The sequence below is a fragment of the Eublepharis macularius genome, chromosome 15, assembly GCF_028583425.1.
Source record: "Eublepharis macularius isolate TG4126 chromosome 15, MPM_Emac_v1.0, whole genome shotgun sequence".
In the NCBI taxonomy this organism is placed as follows: Eukaryota; Metazoa; Chordata; class Lepidosauria; order Squamata; family Eublepharidae; genus Eublepharis; species Eublepharis macularius.
The window spans coordinates 24,664,847-24,673,417 of record NC_072804.1 but is presented as its reverse complement, the minus strand read 5'-3'; positions in this window follow the sequence as shown (position 1 = coordinate 24,673,417).

The following is an 8,571-nucleotide window of genomic DNA, read 5'->3' as shown; positions in this document are numbered from 1 at the left end:
GGAAGATTGACCGCCTAAGGCTTAATGCTGGAAGATAAATCAACCCCAAGACCATATAGACAAACCCCACAGAGGCAAAGAGCTCTTGCTCTTGCTTGGGGTCATCCTTCCCAGAAAAGGAGAGGAATCTGAGGGGGGAACCAGTGCTTGAAGCCACTTTAGGCTTCCCTGCTAGGTGGAAAAGCTGTTGTATGAACCTCCATGTTCTGAACAGACAGGAGGGGCAACATGGCTAGTCATAATGTTCAGAGTGATGTGGCTGCTGCCTCTTCCACAGCTTCCTGCACTCTGCTCTGGAATATATACACATTCCACCTACATGGTTTGGGTATACTCTGTGTTTACACAGTTGTATATCAGTTGTGCACCTTTCATCATGTCCTCCATTCAGGAGCCTCCCCCGCCCCCCCTCCGATCATGTGTGATTATTCCTGGAGCACTTTGGCTACCAACTGTGACTACTGTTATAAATAATCAAATTGGTGTGTATACTAGGTATGCAATGCCTAAGGCACAAGTCTTGTCTCAAAAAGTAATGCCTGCTATAATTATTAGCTAGAAAAAGTAAATAGGACAAGTGCTTTTAAAACACACTGTTTTGTGTAATATAATCACAAGCAGGCCTTGAAACTGTGAGAAAGCATTCTGTCCTACTGGCTGTCTCCCAACTGAAATTTTTACAAGGCACTGAATTAGGGCTGCCAGTCTCCAGGTGGCTTTGGAGTTTGGAATTCAGGGCTTTTTTTCAGCTGGAACGTGGTAGAACGGAGTTCCGGAACCGCTTGAAAATGGTCACATGGCTGGTGGCCCTGCCCCCTGATCTCCAGACAGAGGGGAGTTGAGATTGCCCTCTGCGCCATTGAGCGGCGCGGAGGGCAATCTGAACTCCCCTCTGTCTGGAGATCAGGGGGCAGGGCCACCAGCCATGTGACCATTTTCTCCAAGGACAACCCACTGAGTTCCACCACCTCTTTTCCCAGAAAAAAAGCCCTGGTGGAATTTATGGCATTATACCCCATTGACGCCCCTTCCCTCCCCAAACCTCACCCTTCCCAGGCTCCACCCGCAAAATCTCCAGGAATTTCCCAAACCGGACTTGGCAACCCTACACTGAATGCTTGAGCTGCACATGGAAAATGTCCCTGAACTGACACTGGAGCGGCTTCTGAGGGAACGTTAGCCACACACCCCAGAGTAAATTGGGGATAAGTTCCTTCTGCCCACCCTGCGTTCTTAGAGTCTGCCTGCAATATACATTTATCATGTACAAAACAGCCCTGTGTAGCCCTGGCCTGACAATTCTATAGGTTCTGCTGGGGACGTGCAGAGAAAGCTGAAGGGATCACAGAGCCACCTCTGTCTGTTTATGCGCAGTTAAGGCAAAATTAAATGTGACGCAGGTGTTCTATCAACACAATCTCCCTTTGATATTTTAAAGCCAGTTAGCAGTGACATTCCAAACCATGACAATTGGGACAGAGGCACTGTCCTCCGTGCCGCTTCCCTGATCAGTCACTTAACACACCTTGCCTGTTCTGTGGATCTGTGTGTTGTCATGGGATGCGCTGTCAGTATGAACGGCTTTTCCATGTTGCCCGTCTGGCTGGGGCTCCCTTCTTTTGGTGGGTTGCCTCTCAGTTGACATTGTAGGGTACAGAAGATTTGCTTTGTACTTTGGAGGGAACATCAGCAGCAGTTTGTATATCTATTTTTGCTAGATAGGCGATGGAGCTACTCTGGCAATTCTGGCCCTTTGCAGGCTCCATCAACCTAATTTCCAGCTTCTCTCTTAAGATCAGGAGCAGTAGAGATGGCTGCCGGAAGAACAGTCAGCTGCTGAAAGAGGCACTTATAGGGGTGTGTGACAGGAAGTGTCATGATGACCCCGACCATCTCAGTGACTCCAACTCAAGAGCTCTCAGGGGAGGAGCCCAGGTTGATGGCTGAGGAGGACCAGTGGCATCAGGGAGGACTCAACCAGCGCTGCAGAGGTGACTACTGAGGATGAACCAGCAGCACCTGAGGCCCGCTTGCCAGATTCTGCAAGAGAAACCATGGCACCAGTCCATGAGTTAGCTGCTAGGCCTCCAGGTAAGACTCAAACCCAGGCTTGTATCCACCCAGGAGCCTTTCCCACTCCACAGGAATGGTCCAGGCTAAGGTGGCACAAAGGAGGCAAAGTGCCAGATTGGCTGTGCATAACTTCCTTGGAGATCCAGAACAGAGTGCCAAGAATGATACTTTTGCAGGATCCTGGCCAAAGCACAGCACAGCCGACCCTTGCCAGCAAGTACAGCTGAGCCTGATTAATACCCAGTCTGTTTAGGTTGAGGCTTGGGAAGGCTACATTGCAGGATCAACTGGTCCACTAGGTATAAGCCCTGTACTCGAGCCCCAAGCTCAAGTTTATGCTTCCAAGTCTAGCCAGACCTGGCCAGCCAGCAGAGTGCAGGAAGCAAGAGCAAATGAGAGAAACCTCATATGTTCCCTCTTAGAGGGCTTCAGTCATTTCCCCTTAAACATTATGTCCAATTTTCCATCACATGCACATGCGCACACATGCACCTTTTCATTCAAACAATGAATTCAGAGCAAAGCTTGTGAAATAAGACCTTTTTGAGTAACGAAGCATATTTACATGTACAATTTGAATAATTTGTTCTGAGCGATGTGGTCATTGACTCAAAGCAAAACAACAAAAAAGGAGTAAAGTGTGCCTGGGTCAGAGTAGCTTATATTTATAAGTCTACGTTGTACATAATCTTACTTTAATGGCCTTTGTATATAAGGACTGTGATTTATTTCAATACTAATAAATACAAATGTTCTTACCTCTGGCTGCCTATAAAGAACTAATTAATTTACGGAATGTTCACTATGTTAGGAAAAATACATATAATTTCAGTAAACAACTCAGGGAGTAAGCTGTGGAGTGGTATAAAGATATGCACAGCATGACTTATTGGGATGATTGTGATGCAGAGGAAAAACAGAATTTTGTTGGATTCCATGACACAGGTTGGATTTGGGAGTTTTAGGTACGAGATAATATCAGCCCTGACTAGGATTTCTTACAACGTAATGGTTCCCTACATAGGACTGCTTTGGGAATTATTCCTTCTAGAGTAGAGATGGGCACGAACCAGGAAAAAAAGAACCATACCGTTCATGGTTCGTTGCATTTCACGAACCATGAACGTTCACAAAGCTGCCCCGGTTCACAAACCAGTTCATTTGGTTCGTGAAAACATCACATCCAGGTCAGCAAATAGTCATTTCCAGGCCAGCAGAAGGTCTGCAAGAAGTCCATCCCCTGTTGCCTAGGAAACTGATTGATCGGCGCTAGGCTGTCTGCAGTGAAGAACCAAAAAAACGAACCAGCCTATAGTTCATGGTGGTTTGTCAGAAATGGGCTCGGACAAACCACCGGTTTGTGAACCACGAACTGGCCTGGTTCGTCACGAACTTTGGTTTGTATTTCAGTTCGTGCCATCTCTATTCTAGAGCATTATTTGACCAGTGGCACCTTAGAGAACAAAAAGATATTCATACCACAAGCTTTTGAGAGTCAGAGCTCCCTTCTTCAGATGAAGTCTATTTGAATCAGGGGTCTCTAGATCTTTGTGCCAGGATATCTATTTAATGGCAGGGCTTGACACAGATAAAATATTTTAATCATTTAAATGTTTGTCTTTGCTCTGAACAGCACTCTCCCAGTCAGTTGACAATATGAACCATTTCCACCATATCTAATGCTACAATGATACCCCTTGCTATAAGTATAAAGGCAGCACATTTGAGCCACCTACAGACAAGGTAGGGGTTTCAGGGCACTTGTGTGACTCCCCTGCTATGTGAAAAACAAGAACAGTTTAAATTAACTGGGGGGGGATGTATTGATGAGCATGGAATGTTGAGAGCATAGAATCATAGAATCACAGAGTTGGAAGGAATCTCTAGAGTCATCTAGGCCAACCCCCTGCAAAATGCAGGAAACTGGCCTGGGAAAAATTGCTACCTGACCCCAAGGTTGTGATTGGCCTTATCCTGGGCATGAAAGAACCGAAACAGACGAGACGAGTTCCCTCAATTCAACCTGGGTTGAATTGCCTCAAGGTTTGACGGGAAATGTAGGCATTTCTCCTTCCCGTCGCTCAGAGGAGGAGGGGGGAGGAGGAGGGCTCCTCTCGCCCGGCCGCCGTTCCCAAGCGCGAGGGACTCGAGGAGCCTGGAAAGTGGCGGGGGGATGCTCTTAGGCTGGGGCGTGGCGGCGGCGGCGCTCTTGCTGCAGCCGCCCCCCGCCTGAGCCTCTTCCTCTCATCCTCCTTCCTCTCGGCTTCCTTCTCCAGCGGCGAGAGAGGCGGCGGCGGCGAGCGGCAGAAGCAAGAGCGCCACCGCCGCTGCACCCCAGCCTAAGAGCATCCCCCCGCCACTTTCCAGGCTCCTTGAGTCCCTCGCGCTTGGGAACAGCGATGGCCGGGCGAGAGGAGCCCTCCTCCTCCCCCCTCCTCCTCTGAGCGACGGGAAGGAGAAATGCCTACATTTCCCGTCAAACCTTGAGGCAATTCAACCCAGGTTGAATTGAGGGAACTCATCTCGTCTGTTTCGGCTCTAAGAAGAGGCCATGAGAACTATGCATTGATGTAAACCTTCCTGCCCACCCTCTTATTATCTGCCTAGGTTCATAGAATAAGCATTGCTGTCAGATGGCCATCTAGCCTCTGCTTAAAAACCTCCAAAGAAGGACAGCAGTTCAATTCAGTTCAAGGAGGGAAGGAAAAATGAGCTTGCTCACATTTCTCACTGAAGTTAGGGGTGAGATGAGCACAGTCCAGTTCACCAGGCCCTGGCCCTCAAAGGCCAGCTCTATCAGTCAGCCATGCTGCTGTTTTAGATGGCTGATGTTCAGGGCATGGTTAGTCCATAAAAACTGGGAGGAGGGAAATGTACAGGGTGGTCCTAACAAAGGTGCAAAAATGTGGAAGGTAGATGAGGGGAAGGAGTCCCTAGCTGGGCGTGGGAGGCTGGAGAAGGCTATGAGAAGTTGGCAAGCAACAGCCAGATGGCTGAGAATCTGAGTATGAGAGAGCTAAGAGGAGGATGGGAAGGAAGGACATGGAGAGAAAGTTCAAACAGGGAAGTGAATAGGGAGAGATTAGGTTATTCTCCATCTGTCCGGTAGAAGAGACCCTTGTTGGAGGTCCTTGGTGGAAGAAGGTCTGAGGATGGAAGCCAACTCAGAATGGGAGGCTTGAAGATACCCTTTTGTATCCTTTTGGGAGTGGGCCAGGGAAGGGATAAAACCTTAGTGTGATACCTATTGGCCTAATGCCATTGGCTGGGTCCTCTTGGGGAGAACCTCAGATGATGGAAGGTTGCTGGTGACGTAATCTGACTGACTCATGTCCAGCACTAATGGACCAGACAATGAGGTTATCTTGCTTGTCTAAGCAGTTGCTTAGGTTTCCAGAGAAGATGGTTTTGCCAGAGGTATTTTTAGTGACCTGGAGTGTTTTATTATAGTCCTGAAATCATTAGTCATTAACCATGGCCAAGGTGTGACAGATTTCAGAGAATCACAGAAATACCAAATGCCCCAAGGATCATTTTATGTGTCTTGTTTTGATGGTGCCAGCTTGTACAATAGCCTTGTTTTTAGCTATTGTGTTTTACTGGCATTGTTTTGGTGCCTCAGTTGTAAGCCACCTTGAGCAGGGCTCTGAAGAGAGAGCATGTACATTTTATAAATAAATGAATTAGTCTTGATTAGGATGCACCACAGTTCTCATCAGGGTCAGGCTGCTTTCTTATGCATTGGCTTCCTGATTGCGCATCACCGGATCATTTCTCTGGTTTATTTTTTAATTTACATTATTGACAGACCATCTTTCTCATTGAGCCTCAAGGCGGTTTACACAGTGTAATTCAATACAAGTAACAGCTGGGCCATTCACTAAACAACACAACAGGGTACAGTGCACATTGCAGGAATTTGAAAACAAGGGGAAATCTGATACAGAGCTGAAACAAAACACGAGCAATTTGACGTGACATAATTAGTGACAGACAGTGCACAGTAGTCACTCCTGAATAATTTGGTTTTGCACAATTTAAGGAAAACCAGCAGCTTTCCTAACCTCATCAGGCAGACCTCTCCATAAGGCGGGGGCCGCTACCAAGAATGTGTGCATATCGGCAGCTGTTGATTTTGTAGGGTGGCTACCTGCACAAGGTGCTGTTCAGATGAATGAAGCTGCCACTGTGGAACATAGGAACAGAAGCAGTCCCGCAGATACAAGGAACCAAGGCTTTATGTGTGATAGTCAATTCCTTGAATTGAGCCTAGTAACTGATGGGTATCCAATGGAGCGACTCCATTGGAGTCACTCCATCAGCTTCCCCTAGCTGCGTGCTGATAATAAACGAGCTGCTGGGTTCTGTACCAACTGGAGTCTCTGAATTGAACTGACTTTGAGGTGACCTCTGTAGAGTGCATTGGAGTCTAGTCTTGAGGTTACCGTGGTGTGGATCCAGATGGACAGCCTGTCTATGTCAGGGTAAGGGACCATCTTCTGTACTGCACTGAGTTGGAAGAAAACATGTTTTGCAGCTGTATTAACTCACTTATCTAGCAGCAATGCTAGATCCAGAATAACCCCAATAACCCCAATAACCAAGTCTGCAAGGGCCAACTGAAACCTCACTAAAAATGAGGAGCACAATGTCCTTCAGTATCTCTGCCTTCCCAATCAGCATCACTATTCGGTACAATCACTTCTGTCTTGTTTGGGTTCAGTTGAAATTTGTTCATTTTCAGCCAACTGACCACAGCTATCAGGCAATGACTCAAGGATTTGGATACAGAGCTCACTGTCATCTGTATACTGGTGACATCCGATTCCATAGCTACAAATAGTTTATCCTAAAGGCTTTACATTAGGTATCAGATGGACTCTCTCTGCATCTTGGGCTGCACAAGGCCTGAGGATTTATGAGAATATAAAACCACGGGTGGTCCTGAATGGGGTCTTTTAGGTGGTGAGGGAAGAACAGTTTTTCTCATTTGCCCTGAAGAGATGAATGAATGCTAAATGATGGCTGAAGGGATACTGTTTATATTGTCTGTGGGGGCTTCTCCTCCATCCCCTTTTCTTTTTTGTTGTTTGCCCTCTTGAAGCCAGCCTCTCACGTCTATCTGGATACCCTTTCCCTTCCACCCGCGTCTGTTGGCTCCTTGCAGCCTGGAGTTCCCCTGGCCCCAAGTGGGTGTGGTCCTCTAGCTGGCTGACCCTGGCATACCGTTTATCTTGAAATGCACCTACATCTTTGAGTAAAGGTTGCTTTTCCATGCATCGCCTGGGCTAACAAGCCCTTTACCCATTGGTCTGCACTGGGAATATTGTGGTTTTCATTATTGGACAATTATATGTTTAGTTAACAAACTATGTGTTTAAGAGCCAAGACCAATGTATTTGGGCCTTTCCCACACTTTGAGGACAAAGCCCAAAACTGCATGGGCAATTCTTGAAATGTGAATTTTTAGGGAATTCTAATCAACATTTCTTTCATAAAGGTTTGAATTATTGGACAGTATCTCAGAAGAGATGGGCCCAATTTGCTTTCTTCCCTGATCTTGTAACTCATACTTAGCTTTCTTGAGCAGTAGAAAAAAGCAAGAGTCTACCAGCACCTATAAGACTAACAAAATTTGTGGTAGGGTAGGAGCTTTCGTGAGTCACAGCTCACTTCTTCAGATACAGCTAGAATGTGAGTCTACATTTCTTGAGATACACTGATCTCTGTAAAAATGAATCCAAGACTGCATTTTATACTCCTTTCCCACAGCACTGGATGCTGTAAAACTGGGTGGAGGGTGGCAAAGAGTTAGGAACTGGACACTCTGCAGTCAAGCAGGGGGCTCTCACAACCCTGTCCCAAGCATGTAAGTACTTCGACCTCCTCTCCGCTCGCAAGCACACTTTGCCTGGCAGTCTTGAGCCCAACATTTGGCTCACCCACTGTCAAATCAGCCTTGTCAGTGCCCTCCCATGACAGCATTTGGGCGAATGGCAAGATGCCATTTGTCCAAGATGCCTGTTATCCAAAGAAGCCATAACTGGCAGCCTCTGTCTTAGAACCAAGCTAATAATGGAGTGATTTATCTTCAAGGTGGAGAGGCAGATATGGCACAATGTGGACTGCAGCATGCTTTGAACCAGAAGAAAGCCATTTGTGGCAGGACAGGCAAGAAAGAAAAACTTCCTTTTGAGGCTTGACACCTTTCCTATTTGGATACTTTATGGCCACAGATCTGTAACCCTTTAATTCCAGCACTGGGGAAGGTCCAGACAAGCAACTGTAAATGCAGGTGGTTGTTCAGCATATGCTATTAGTTAACAGTCTCTGTCCAGGGGTGGTATGTTCTGGCCCTTCAGTCCAGGGTAGCAAACATATAAAAAATAGTAGCTGATTATTCTATCACAAGCTGATCATTCTATTCAAGATGCAGAAAAATAGGCCTTAAGATCATAATCTGCGTTTTGAATTTAGAGCCTGATGCATAATTCTGCA